This window comes from Vulpes vulpes, chromosome 2 (genome assembly GCF_048418805.1).
Source record: "Vulpes vulpes isolate BD-2025 chromosome 2, VulVul3, whole genome shotgun sequence".
NCBI lineage: Eukaryota > Metazoa > Chordata > Mammalia > Carnivora > Canidae > Vulpes > Vulpes vulpes.
This window is the reverse complement of record NC_132781.1, coordinates 103302038-103316906: the sequence shown is the minus strand read 5'-3', so window position 1 is coordinate 103316906 and position 14869 is coordinate 103302038. Positions and strand designations below refer to the sequence as shown.

The 14869-nt window shown below is 43.7% G+C and overlaps 1 protein-coding gene across 4 annotated transcripts in view; it reads left to right on the top strand.

The window, feature by feature from the left end:
• Positions 1–4378: 4378 nt before the first annotated feature.
• LOC140595960 (uncharacterized) overlaps positions 4379–14869 on the top strand; it is a 182201-nt gene continuing 171710 nt past the window's right edge. Inside the window, exons 1-2 of one of the 4 annotated variants that reach the window (XM_072742443.1) lie at positions 4379–4501; positions 14434–14559. The gene's annotated coding sequence lies outside the window, so the exon portion shown is untranslated. The remainder of the gene's footprint in view (positions 4502–14433; positions 14560–14869) is intronic. The other 3 variants (XM_072742450.1, XM_072742431.1, XM_072742437.1) reach the window with 3 other exon arrangements.

The following is a 14869-nucleotide window of genomic DNA, read 5'->3' as shown; positions in this document are numbered from 1 at the left end:
CGAGTTAGGAGTCTTTATGTTCTGTCTCCCTTCCTGATATTTCCCAACATTTCTTCTCCCTTCCTTTATATTCCCTTTCACTATTATTCATATTCCCCAAATGAATGAGAACATACACTGTTTGTCCTTCTCCGATTGACTTATTTCACTCAGCATAATACCCTCCAGTTCCATCCACATTGAAGCAAATGGTGGGTATTTGTCGTTTCTAATTGCTGAGTAATATTCCATTGTATACATAAACCACAGTTTCTTTATCCATTCATCTTTCGATGGACACCGAGGCTCCTTCCACAGTTTGGCTATTGTGGCCATTGCTGATAGAAACATCGGGGTGCAGGTGTCCCGACGTTTCATTGCATCTGAATCTTTGGGGTAAATCCCCAACAGTGCAATTGCTGGGTCGTAGGGCAGGTCTATTTTTAACTCTTTGAGGAACCTCCACACACTTTTCCAGAGTGGCTGCACCAGTTCATATTCCCACCAACAGTGTAAGAGGGTTCCCTTTTCTCCGCATCCTCTCCAACATTTGTTGTTTCCTGCCTTGTTAATTTTCCCCATTCTCACTGGTGTGAGGTGGTATCTCATTGTGGTTTTGATTTGTATTTCCCTGATGGCAAGTGATGCAGAGCATTTTCTCATGTGCATGTTGGCCATGTCTATGTCTTCCTCTGTGAGATTTCTCTTCATGTCTTTTGCCTATTTCATGATTGGCTTGTTTGTTTCTTTGGTGTTGAGTTTAATAAGTTCTTTATAGATTTTGGAAACTAGCCCTTTATCTGATATGTCATTTGCAAATATCTTCTCCCATTCTGTAGGTTGTCTTTTAGTTTTGTTGACTGTATCCTTTGCTGTGCAAAAGCTTCTTATCTTGATGAAGTCCCAATAGTTCATTTTTGCTTTTGTTTCTTTTGCCTTTGTGGATGTATCTTGCAAGAAATTACTGTGGCCAAGTTCAAAAAGGGTGTTGCCTGTGTTCTCCTCTAGGATTTTGATGGAATCTTGTCTCACATTTAGATCTCTCATCCATTTTGAGTTTATCTTTGTGTATGGTGAAAGAGAGAGGACCACACCTCCTTATACCATTGCATATGAATTTTGGGGATGGTGGGCACAAAGTCTCTATCACCATCCAGGACTGAAGTATGGCAGTGTTGGCAGTGTACCGCCCAACACCAGGAGACATGGCTGACACAGACCACAATCTTGTGGGACTTGTCTTTTGCCATGACACCGCTGTACAACAAGTTGTCATCACATGTGGCTTCTTAATTGGTCTTCTGCCCAGCCCATTCTTGGCTCTTTTCTCTCTGTCACTGCCTGGATCCAGAGCAATCTTTCAAAAGCGCAAATCTGATTGATTCTCTCTTTTGAAACTCTTCATAGCTTGCTCATTGTCATCTGTCTCCAGATGATTAGACAGACCCCAGGCAGCCTCTGCAGGTTCAGCCATACTCGTTTCCCACTAATCTTTTAGTTCCACAGGAGCATCATGCCTTCTCCCATCCAAGACCTTTGGCAGTGCTGGGAATGCTTTTTCTTTCTGCTTTGCTCATCCTTTGGATCTCTGTTTAAAAATAACTTCTTTAGAGAAGTCATACCTGACCTCTTGACTAGACTAAGTCCTGCTGCCATTAAACTCTGTCTTAGTCAGTCCCTTATACTTTTATAATTCTATGTGACTGATGAATGCTTCATGCCCAGCAGACTACGAGCTCTTAGGGAGCAGGGACTGTGCCTCTTTCATGTGGCATTTCCCCTTCAGTGCCCATCGCAATGCTTAGCACATAGGAGGCTTGTGTTAAATACCTGTTGAATGAATGGATAAATGACCTGGAAAAGAAAATGGACTTACATTGGGCAATGTGGGTGATATTGAAAGCACCAATAACCAATGTGTGACATTGAACAGAGTATAGAATGTTTATTGACTTCAGTTTCTTCCATTGAAGATGAAGAGATTGAAGATGATCTTTACTTTCCCCTTTAATTATGAAGCTCTTTGATTATATGGATGGCCATCTGTTTCCTGATTTTTTTTTTTTCAAGAAGTATGTATTAGGTTGTAGTATACTCCGAAAAGCAAATACTTTGTACTTGTAAAATGCCACATTGCAATGTATAGTATTGCTTAGCATGGAATATATATATTAAGGCAATATATGCTTATATATAGTATATTTATAGTATATATATATATATATTAAGGTAGTTTAGAAAATCTTAAAATGTGGGACTGAAAATTCAGTGGAAACCATTATAAAAGAAACTTCAGTTTAAGCTGAAGCATCAACAATAACTGGCCAAGACAGTGTTCTTAGGAGATATATCCAAGGTAGGCTTGAGCCCAGCAAACTTGGCAAGGGGTAAATCTCAGCTTGATACATGCCTAATGCACAGTTTTTAAAAGAGTGTTTTTTAAAATAAATTATTTTTGTGTGTGTGTGGTGAAATCTGATAGTTTCATAAAACAAACAAACAAAAAATCTCTTTCACAGTCCCCCCTCCCTGCCTTCTTTCAAACAATATCTGTATATTTTATACTTTAGGGGCCATTAAGATTTAAGATATTTCCTAGGCAGTCAGCATGTGTCCTCTAGATGGCAGAACAGGATTTCATTTTGCGCTGTTGAATCCTCTCGGTCATTTAATTGAAGATTTCCTATTGCAGAAAGTTCTTATTGATCTTGCAACCGAAAGACTCAATATATGTCTAAGAATTTCTTTTGTACAGATAACACTTGACCAATCCAAAGTCACAGGCAGAAGAAGCAAGGTGCATTAGGAGAAAATCTGAACAATGAATTAAAAAAAAAAATCCAAAATTTTTGATGTTCTTAAGCTACTAATTATTTTGAATCAATTGCTTATTATTTTGCCAAAATGGAGATCCTGCTAGACTGGCTTTAATGGGGCAGCCACGGTGGCCCAATGGTTTGGTGGAGCCTTCAGCCCAGGGCGTGGTCCTGGAGACCTGGGATCGAGTCTCACGTCGGGCTCCCTGCATGGAGCCTGCTTCTCCCCCTGCCTGTGTCTCTGCCTCTCTCTCTCTCTCTCTCTCTCTCTCTCTGTGTGTATCTCTCATGAATAAATAAATAAAATCTAAAAAAAAAAAAAGACTGGCTTTATTGGACAGATAAGACTTGTTGTCAAGTTGTTGACCTTTATTGTCACTACTTAATAAATGTTGCTGGAGTCCCTGGAAATTATTCTCTTACCTAGGTTAAAACTGCTGTTACATTTGCACGTATATTGCAAATTTGCTTAGCAACGTATTTTCTTCTCAAAGAAATTTCAAAAACAAATTTTAGAATAGATTTACCTGTTATGGGGATCCCTGGGTGGCGCAGCGGTTTGGCGCCTGCCTTTGGCCCAGGGCGCGATCCTGGAGACCCGGGATCGAATCCCACTTCGGGCTCCCGGTGCATGGAGCCTGCTTCTCCCTCTGCCTGTGTCTCTGCCTCTCTCTCTCCCTCTCTCTCTGACTATCATAAAATAAAATAAAAAAAAAATTAAAAAAAAGATTTACCTGTTATTAGGAATTTTGGATTGGTCACGTCTGAAAGATACGGTTTATATTAGCCCCTTAAGCAATCCTTTCTAAGAGTTTGTGATACTATGAGATGTCATCTCTGAATACAGCTGCCATGGAGGATCTATTAGCTTTCTTCCATCTGTTAATAACCAATTCCTACCAGGGGATACATTTTCCAGAGAGCAGACATTCATTAAATACTTATGAATTTGAATGGACTTGAATACAGGTCACATCCAAAGCTTGGATGTGAAACATCTCAAGAGATACACTCGAGAGCTGAAGTTTAATCTTTCTGAGAGAGATCAGGTTTCCTCCACAGAAAACTTGGGTCTCATGTTTCCAAAATGAAGGTCACTCTATCCACTAATATGGATAAAGTAATGAAGACCAATATGTGGGTTTTAGGTTTGCTTACACTGAGGTCCAAGTTCTCTATTCCTTCTTTTAGGTAGCAGACAAAAGTAATAAAATCTGTGCTTTCTCAGTCTCTCATAATTTTGCCTACAACTGATGAATGCAAGCAACCGTGACAAATAAACATTGTCTGGAGTATATGCAGTTATGGCTTCTAAGAGCCTTGCTGGGCATTCAGAAGGGAAGATGAGGTGATTCAGGAGCCTTTTCTGTCCTGGGCTACCCGCCGCCTCCAGCGCCCAGACGGTCGCGCCACAGGTGGCATCCGGGGCGGGGCGGGGCGGGGCGGGGGCCCGGCGCGCGGCCTGGGCCCCCCGGCGCGGGCCTGGCGCCTCCCAGATGCCTCCGTGCGCCCACCGCCCCCCAGCGCGCGGGGCCTCCGGGGCGTCCGGGGCGCCCAGTGCGCAGGCGCCGGCGGGGGGCTCCGAGCGTGCGCAGGCCTGGAGCGCGGTCGGAGCGCGGCGGCGGACGTGGGGATGGACGGGCGCGCGCCGTGTCGCCCTGCGCCTGCTGAACTCCGAGCGCCCGAGGATGTCTGCGCTGAGGAAGGTGCGAGCCGCGGGCGGGGCCGCGGGCGGGGCGCGGGCAGGGACCCCGAGCAGCGGGGGCGCACGGTCGCGGGCTGCGCGCGGCGGCCTCCTCCCTCGCCGGGGCTGGGCGCCTCGCGGGCGGGGCCTCCCGGACCCTGCGCTCCCGGGGCGTGGGTGCGGCGGGCTGCGCTGGGCCGGTTGTCCTGATCTCCTAGGGCTTATCTGTTGCTTTTTAAATTTTTTTCCTTGTTTATGATTTTAAAAAGCCATAGTTTAAATATCGGGGCCGTATAATTAAAAAAAATCGATTATCTTCAGAAGTTGATTTTCTTATATGTGTTTTCTATTTTATTTTATTTGTAAAAGATTTTACTTACTGATTTGTGAGAGACACAGAGAGGCAGAGACAGGCAGAGGGAGAAGCAGGCTCCATGCAGGGAGCCCGATGTGGGGCTGGATCCTGGGCCGGAATCACGCCCTGAGCCCAAGTTAGACGCTCAGCTTCTCAATCACCCAGGTGTCCCCGTGTTTTCTATTTTAATTTAGGTAATAAGGCATATGTCATCAATCTCAAAGTGATTTGCTATTTGGTTAGTCCCCAAAACTTCTTTCAGGTTTTATCCACAGATTAGAAATTATAGGGATTTTCACTTTATGTGTTTTATGCGGATGCTTATTCCTCTGCTCCTCTTGGTTCTTCATTAGAGAACCAAACTTTTTGAAGTGAAGTTGAGTAAAGGTATAGACAGAATTCTAGTAAGGGGCAGTTGCCACTTGAGGAAGTCTTAAGAAATCACTTTATTTTTTTTAACTTTTTTTTTTTTTTTTAAGATTTTATTTGTTCATGAGAGACACAGAGAAAGAGAGTCAGAGACACAGGCAGAGGGAGAAGCAGGCTCCATGCAGGGAGCCTGACGCTGGAGTCTTCCCTGGTCTCCAGGATCACGCCTGGGCCGAAGGCGGTGCTAAACTGCTGAGCCACCCGGGCTGCCCAATTTTTAAAACCTTTTTATCAGGGACGCCTGGGTGGCTCAGTGCTTAAGCGTCAGCCTTCAGCCCAGGGTGTGATCCTGGAGTCCTGGGATCAAGTCCCGCTTTGGGCTGCCTGCATGGAGCCTGCTTCTCTTTCTGCCTATGTCTCTGCCTCTCTTTCTGTCTCATGAATAAATAAAATCTTTAAAAAAATTCATCAAATGCCTCTTTTGTGCCAACCACAGGACTACATGCCTTGTTCCCTTGCATTCTTCTAACAATCATGTTAACCACGAGTTCTCCTCTTGCTTTAACTGTACTTTGAGATAACTGTGGATTCATGTGTTGAAAGACAATACAGATCCCAAGTACCCTTGACCCTGCTTCCTCCAGTGGTGACATCTCGCATAGTTATGGTAACCACGTGGGTACATCGTCACAGATGCAGTCCCTTAGGCTTTTCCAGATTTTACCTGTATTATATGCACACACTTGTGTATGTGCATACGTTTGTGTATTTTTTCCTGTCCAGTTTACTACATGTGTAGATTACCGTTTCTTTTGAACATATGATGGAAAGAAGGCTGAGGTAAGTTATGGGAGGTAAATGAAGTATAGACCTGGTTTGAATCTAGGTCTGTTTGACTCACAGTTTTGATTTTTCAATAGCACTAGTGGTGGGCACTCCTGGGTGGTGCAGTGGGTTGAGTGTCTGACTCTTGGTCTCAGCTCCAGCCATTATCAGGGTCATGATTTGGAGCTTCGTGTCAAGCTCCATGCTGAGCGTGGAGTCTGCTTAAGATTCTGTCTCCCTCTGCCCCTGTCCCCTGCCTCTCGGTAAAATAAATTAATCTTAAAAAAACTAACAGTCCTGATGAATAACAGTAATAATAACAACAATAGCTGAAGCTCACTGAGTTACATATGAAATAGACTATTTACCATATGCCGGGGCTGCTCTAATACATTACCGCAGTTAACGCCCCCCCCCCCCAAGAACTATACCTCATAAATTATGTTATAGTTGAACTAGTATTATTAATTAAACTAACCATATTTCCAAGGAACAAGGAATTCCTTTTACTGCTCCTAAATCAATAATAAAATAGCGAAATTCTACCTCCTTTTTACATAATTTTCAATTTGAACCTGACCTTAACCACTGATCTTGGCAATTGTTATGTTTTTAAAGGTGTATGTATCTGTGTATGTGTAAAGTGAGACCTGTATTATTATACGTCGAATTATGTGGGGACACCTTACAAATAGTTTTATGAAATCATAAATAAGAGCTAGCTTAGGCATGATGCCAGGTTTTTAAGGCAATAAGTGTAAATCATCAAGAATACTTAAGAATGGAGGGGGAGGGGCAAGATGGCGGCAGAGTAGGGTCTCCAAGTCGCTTGTCCTCAACAAATTACCTAGAAAACCATCCAATCATCCTGAAAATCTACGAATTCGGCCTGAGATTTAAAGAGAGACCAGCTGGAACGCTACAGTGAGAAGAGTTCGCGCTTCTATCAATGTAGGAAGACGGGGAAAAAGAAATAAACAAAAGGCCTCCAAGGGGGAGGGGCCCCGCGAGGAGCCGGGCTGAGGCCGGGGCGAGTGTCCCCAGGACAGGAGAGCCCCGTCCCGGAGGAGCAGGAGCTGCACCAACCTTCCCGGGGGAAAGGCCTCCCGGGGAATTGGAGCAGGATCCCCAGAAAGGCGGGGATGCCCTCGGGCTCCCTGGGACAGTAACAGAGGAACTGCGCCCCGGGAGATGCGCCGAGCTCCCTAAGGGCTGCAGCGCTCGGCGGGACCCGGAGCAGCTCGGAGGGGCTCGGGCGGCGGCTCCGCGGAGGGGGCTGCGGGGCTCCGGGAACAGCTCGAAGGGGCTCGGGCGGCGGCTCCGCGGAGGGGGCTGCGGGGCTCCGGGAGCAGCTCGGTGGCGGCGGCTCGGGCGGAGGAAGAAGCTCCGCGGAGGGGGCGGCGCGACTCCGGGAACAGCTCGGAGGGGCTCGGGCGGTGGCTCCGCGGAGGGGGCTGCACCGCCAGGAGCGCGAATCCAACAGCGCAGGCTCCGGAGCACAGGGCGCCGGGACACAGCCCAGGATCCGGCCTCCCCCGGAACAGGCAGAGGCCGGGAGGGCCCAGGACAGCAAGGACGCTCCTGCCCCGAGCTGAGCAGATCAGCGGCCCCGCCCCGGAGCCTCCAGGCCCTGCAGACGGAGAGCCCCGGAGCTACTGCGGGGGCTGACTCCAGGGCCCCAGAGCTGCCCCCGCCACTGTGGCTTCCTCCCGGGGCCTCACGGGGTGAACAACCCCCACTGAGCCCTGCACCAGGCAGGGGCAGAGCAGCTCCCCCAAGTGCTCACACCTGAGAATCAGCACAGCAGGCCCCTCCCCCAGAAGACCAGAGACACGGACAAGTTCCAAGGGAAGTCAAGGGACTTAAAGTACACAGAATCGGAAGATACTCCCCCGTGGTTTTTTTTTGTTTTTTGTTTTGTTTTGTTTTGTTTTGTGCTTTTTTTTTTCTCTATCTTCTTGATTTCTGATTGCTTCCCCCACCCCCCCTTTTTTTTTCTTTTTTCTCCTTTCTTTTTCTTTCTTTTTCTTCTCTTTTTCCCCTATTTTTTCTTCTTTCTCTTTTTTCTTTTTCTCTTTTCTTTCCTTCTCTCTCTTTTTCTCCTTTTCCCAATACAACTTGTTTTTGGCCACTCTGCACTGAGCAAAATGACTAGAAGGAAAACCTCACCTCAAAAAAAAGAATCAGAAACAGCCCTCTCTCCCACAGAGTTACAAAATATGGATTACAATTCAATGTCAGAAAGCCAATTCAGAAGCACTATTTTACAGCTACTGGTGGCTCTAGAAAAAACCATAAAGGACTCAAGAGACTTCATGACTGCAGAATTTAGATCCAATCAGGCAGAAATTAAAAATCAATTAAATGAGATGCAATCCAAGCTAGAAGTCCTAACGACGAGGCTTGACGAGGTGGAAGAACGAGTGAGTGACATAGAAGACAAGTTGATGGCAAAGAGGGAAACTGAGGAAAAAAGAGACAGGCAATTAAAAGACCATGAGGATAGGTTAAGGGAAATAAATGATAGCCTGAGGAAGAAAAACCTACGTTTAATTGGGGTTCCTGAGGGCGCCGAAAGGGACAGAGGGCCAGAATATGTATTTGAACAAATCCTAGCTGAAAACTTTCCGAATCTGGGAAGGGAAACAGGCATTCAGATCCAGGAAATAGAGAGATCCCCCCCTAAAATCAACAAAAACCGTTCAACACCTCGACATTTAATAGTGAAGCTTGCAAATTCCAAAGATAAGGAGAAGATCCTTAAAGCAGCAAGAGAAAAAAAGTCCCTGACTTTTATGGGGAGGAATATTAGGGTAACAGCAGACCTCTCCACAGAGACCTGGCAGGCCAGAAAGGGCTGGCAGGATATATTCAGGGTCCTAAATGAAAAGAACATGCAACCAAGAATACTTTACCCAGCAAGGCTTTCATTCAAAATGGAAGGAGAGATAAAAAGCTTCCAAGACAGGCAGCAACTGAAAGAATATGTAACCTCCAAACCAGCTCTGCAAGAAATTTTAAGGGGAACTCTTAAGATTCCCCTTTAAGAAGAAGTTCAGTGGAACAATCCACAAAAACAAGGACTGAATAGATATGATGACACTAAACTCATATCTATCAATAGTAACTCTGAATGTGAACGGGCTTAATGACCCCATCAAAAGGCGCAGGGTTTCAGACTGGATAAAAAAGCAGGACCCATCTATTTGCTGTCTACAAGAGACTCATTTTAGACAGAAGGACACCTACAACCTGAAAATAAAAGGTTGGAGAACCATTTACCATTCAAATGGTCCTCAAAAGAAAGCAGGGGTTGCCATCCTTATATCAGATAAATTAAAATTTACCCCGAAGACTATAGTGAGAGATGAAGAGGGACACTATCTCATACTCAAAGGATCTACCCAACAAGAGGACTTAACACTCCTCAATATATATGCCCCGAATGTGGGAGCTGCCAAATATTTAAACCAATTAATAACCAAACTCAAGAAATACCTTGATAATAATACACTTGGTGACTTCAATCTAGCTCTTTCTACCCTGAATAGGTCTTCTAAGCACAACATCTCCAAAGAAACGAGAGCTTTAAATGATACACTGGACCAGATGGATTTCACAGATATCTACAGAACTTTACATCCAAACTCAACTGAATACACATTCTTCTCAAGTGCACATGGAACTTTCTCCAGAATAGACCACATACTGGGTCACAAATCGGGTCTGAACCGATACCAAAAGATCGGGATAGTCCCCTGTATATTCTCAGACCATAATGCCTTGAAATTAGAACTTAATCACAACAAGAAGTATGGAAGGACCACAAACACGTGGAGGTTAAGGACCATCCTGCTAAAAGATGAAAAGGTCAACCAGGAAATTAAGGAAGAATTAAAAATATTCATGGAAACTAATGAGAATGAAGATACAACCGTTCAAAATCTTTGGGATGCAGCAAAAGCAGTCCTGAGGGGGAAATACATCGCAATACAAGCATCCATTCAAAAACTGGAAAGATCTCAAATTCAAAAGCTCACCTTACACATAAAGGAACTAGAGAAAAAGCAACAAATAGACCCCACCCCCAGCAGAAGAAGAGAGTTAATTAAAATTCGAGCAGAACTCAATGATATTGAGACCAAAAGAACTGTGGAACAGATCAACAGAACCAGGAGTTGGTTCTTTGAAAGAATTAATAAGATAGATAAACCATTAGCCAACCTTATTAAAAAGAAGAGAGAGAAGACTCAAATTAATAAAATCATGAATGAGAAAGGGGACATCACTACCAACACCAAGGAAATACAAACGATTTTAAAAACATATTATGAACAGCTGTACGCCAATAAATTAGGAAATCTAGAAGAAATGGACGCATTCCTGGAAAGCCACAAACTACCAAAACTGGAGCAGGAAGAAATAGAAAACCTGAACAGGCCAATAACCAGGGAGGAAATTGAAGCAGTCATCAAAAACCTCCCAAGACACAAGAGTCCAGGGCCAGATGGCTTCCCAGGGGAATTCTATCAAACGTTTAAAGAAGAAATCATACCTAGTCTACTAAAGCTGTTTGGAAAGATAGAAAGAGATGGAGTACTTCCAAATTCGTTCTATGAGGCCAGCATCACCTTAATTCCGAAACCAGACAAAGACCCCACCAAAAAGGAGAATTACAGACCAATATCCCTGATGAACATGGATGCAAAAATTCTCAACAAGATACTAGCCAATAGGATCCAACAACACATTAAGAAAATTATTCACCATGACCAAGTAGGATTTATCCCCGGGACACAAGGCTGGTTCAACACTCGTAAAACCATCAATGTGATTCATCATATCAGCAAGAGAAAAACCAAGAACCATATGATACTCTCATTAGATGCAGAGAAAGCATTTGACAAAATACAGCATCCATTCCTGATCAAAACCCTTCAGAGTGTTGGGATAGAGGGAACTTTCCTCGACATCTTAAAAGCCATCTACGAAAAGCCCACAGCAAATATCATCCTCAATCGGGAAGCACTGGGAGCCTTTCCCCTAAGATCAGGAACAAGACAGGGATGTCCACTCTCACCACTGCTGTTCAACATAGTTCTGGAAGTCCTCGCCTCAGCAATCAGACAAGAAAAAGACATTAAAGGCATTTAAATTGGCAAAGAAGAAGTCAAACTCTCCCTCTTCGCCGATGACATGATACTCTACATAGAAAACCCAAAAGCCTCCACCCCAAGATTGCTAGAACTCATACAGCAATTTGGTAGCGTGGCAGGATACAAAATCAATGCCCAGAAATCAATGGCATTTCTATACACTAACAATGAGACTGAAGAAAGAGAAATTAAGGAGTCAATCCCATTTACAATTGCACCCAAAAGCATAAGATACCTAGGAATAAACCTAACCAAAGAGGTAAAAGATCTATACCCTAAAAACTATAGAACACTTCTGAAAGAAATTGAGGAAGACACAAAGAGATGGAAAAATATTCCATGCTCATGGATTGGCAGAATTAATATTGTAAAAATGTCAATGTTACCCAGGGCAATTTATACGTTTAATGCAATCCCTATCAAAATACCATGGACTTTCTTCAGAGAGTTAGAACAAATTATTTTAAGATTTGTGTGGAATCAGAAAAGACCCCGAATAGCCAGGGGAATTTTAAAAAAGAAAACCATAGCTGGGGGCATCCCAATGCCAGATTTCAGGTTGTACTACAAAGCTGTGGTCATCAAGACAGTGTGGTACTGGCACAAAAATAGACACATAGATCAATGGAACAGAATAGAGAACCCAGAAGTGGACCCTGAAATGTACGGTCATCTAATATTCGATAAAGGAGGAAAGACTATCCATTGGAAGAAAGACAGTCTCTTCAATAAATGGTGCTGGGAAAATTGGACATCCACATGCAGAAGAATGAAACTGGACCACTCTCTTTCACCATACACAAAGATAAACTCAAAATGGATGAGAGATCTAAATGTGAGACAAGATTCCATCAAAATCCTAGAGGAGAACACAGGCAACACCCTTTTTGAACTTGGCCACAGTAACTTCTTGCAAGATACATCCACAAAGGCAAAAGGAACAAAAGCAAAAATGAACTATTGGGACTTCATCAAGATAAGAAGTTTTTGCACAGCAAAGGATACAGTCAACAAAACTAAAAGACAACCTACAGAATGGGAGAAGATATTTGCAAATGACATATCAGATAAAGGGCTAGTTTCCAAAATCTATAAAGAACTTATTAAACTCAACACCAAAGAAACAAACAATCCAATCATGAAATGGGCAAAAGACATGAAGAGAAATCCCACAGAGGAAGACATGTACATGGCCAACAAGCACATGAGAAAATGCTCTGCATCACTTGCCATCAGGGAAATACAAATCAAAACCACAATGAGATACCACCTCACACCAGTGAGAATGGGGAAAATTAACAAGGCAGGAAACAACAAATGTTGGAGAGGATGCGGAGAAAAGGGAACCCTCTTACACTGTTGGTGGGAATGTGAACTGGTGCAGCCACTCTGGAAAACTGTGTGGAGGTTCCTCAAAGAGTTAAAAATAGACCTGCCCTACGACCCAGCAATTGCACTGTTGGGGATTTACCCCAAAGATTCAGATGCAATGAAACGTCGGGACACCTGCACCCCGATGTTTCTATCAGCAATGGCCACAATATCCAAACTGTGGAAGGAGCCTCGGTGTCCATCGAAAGATGAATGGATAAAGAAGATGTGGTTTATGTATACAATGGAATATTACTCAGCAATTAGAAACGACAAATACCCACCATTTGCTTCAATGTGGATGGAACTGGAGGGTATTATGCTGAGTGAAATAAGTCAGTCGGAGAAGGACAAACAGTGTATGTTCTCATTCATTTGGGGAATATGAATAATAGTGAAAGGGAATATAAAGGAAGGGAAAAGAAATGTTGGGAAATATCAGGAAGGGAGACAGAACATAAAGACTCCTAACTCTGGGAAACGAACTAGGGGTGGTGGAAGGGGAGGAGGGTGGGTGTTGGAGGGGAATGGGTGACGGGCACTGAGGTGGACACTTGACGGGATGAGCACTGGGTGTTTTTCTGTATGTTGGTAAATTGAACACCAATAAAAGTTAATTAAAAAAAAAAAAAGAATACTTAAGAATGTAATAGGGAGACATTTTCTTCCCCCTAAAGTAGAATAGATCTTTTTGGCCACATGCAGTCTCAGGAATGTTTGAGTTTAATGTCTCAAGTTACAGATCCAACTTTCCAAGGGAAAATGAATACATTTGGTGAATGATCACTGATTATCAGAATATGATAATACTTTAGGAAGATAATAGACTAATCAGCAGGCCATAATTTACGATTCTTTGCTAGTTACATATATTGTAAAGCTGTCCCTGTGATGAACAGCAGCACTTCTTCAGAGCAGGAATTACAACACGCTCCTGTGTCGTAGATCCCAGGAGGTTTCGGTGCTCTTGTAGACAGTAGACAGAAATAAAAGGAAGTTTCTCCTTTTTTACCTCATATAATCCCACTGGAAAGTGAAACGTGTGCTGATAGTTGATACTGACTTCTTCTAGGTCACCTCCCTGAAGAGGCCCCGGGCAGGCACTGTCATAACAGTTCTTGGACAGGAGTCTGACGGCCCCCAAAGGAGGTGGGAGGGTTTCTGCAACAGGCTACTGGTGGAACTGGGCACTACTGTCTAGCCCCAAGAAGCTTCTAGTGAGGAGGGCCCCGAGGAACCTGCATCCTTTTCCTTAACTCTTTCAGAGGGTACGGCATACGCCCAGATTGGAGTTAAAGATAAACTCAGTTCTGTGTAGCTTGTGGTGGTGGTTTTTGAAAAATGAGCAGCTACAAGAAAGCAACACCACATATGGCTTAATAGGCCTTAGCTTTTTGGAACTTGAATTTGGATGTAGATAACGCAAATGGTTTTGAAGCTATATATCATTAGGAACTCTTTGGAAACCACAAAACCTTTTTAATGGGCCACTCTATCAATTTTCTGCTCTTCTAAGGAAGTTTTTCCTATTCATGACTTATTTTGCTCTTTGGCTAACACTGAGGCAATAATAGTGACAATTTAGTTTTCTTCTTCCTCTGAAAGCTTGTACACGTTTTCTGCCTCGGGTTGTGTCCACTTGGATGCCTGGAGAATGTTGACAAACGAAAGATTAGGCTAGCCTGTTGATGCTGCATATTTGTTTGGGCTGTAAAAATCAAAAGGTTCCTTGGCTTCCTCGGAGAAGCATTCTGCTTGATGGCCCAGAATACTGATCCAGTAAAAAAGACATGTTCCAGCCATCCTTCACACACACCTTAAGTGAAATTAATGAGATCACTCTACAATTACGCTTTGTGTTTTATTTTCACTTTCTAGGTCTGTATGAGCTGTTGGCTGTTGGCTGTTGTGCCAGGCCGGCTGGGGCCACATGTGGACAGCCAGGAAGACCTGACCTTCCTCTGGGATATGTTTGGTGAGAAAAGCCTGCATTCACTGGTAAAGGTAAAACCATGCTGATGTCACATTCTCTTGGTGGGAAAACATATGGAAAAACATTTTGAGTGCTTTCTCATAAACCAGAGATCAAATTGTTGCCTTCTGCAAGGCAGAACAAATCAGCCTTGTTCCACTTCCCTGATGGGCATGGAAGTTGTTAAAGATTTTACCAAAAATACCTAGATGATTTCCCTTAATGGTGGTGATCTGGCTGTGTGCACTAATGAAGCCAACGTATGCCTGCCCTTGTTTAGAAGAAGAATATGAAATAATAGCAGGAAGGTATAGGCTCCTTATGGACAACATTCATGAGCTG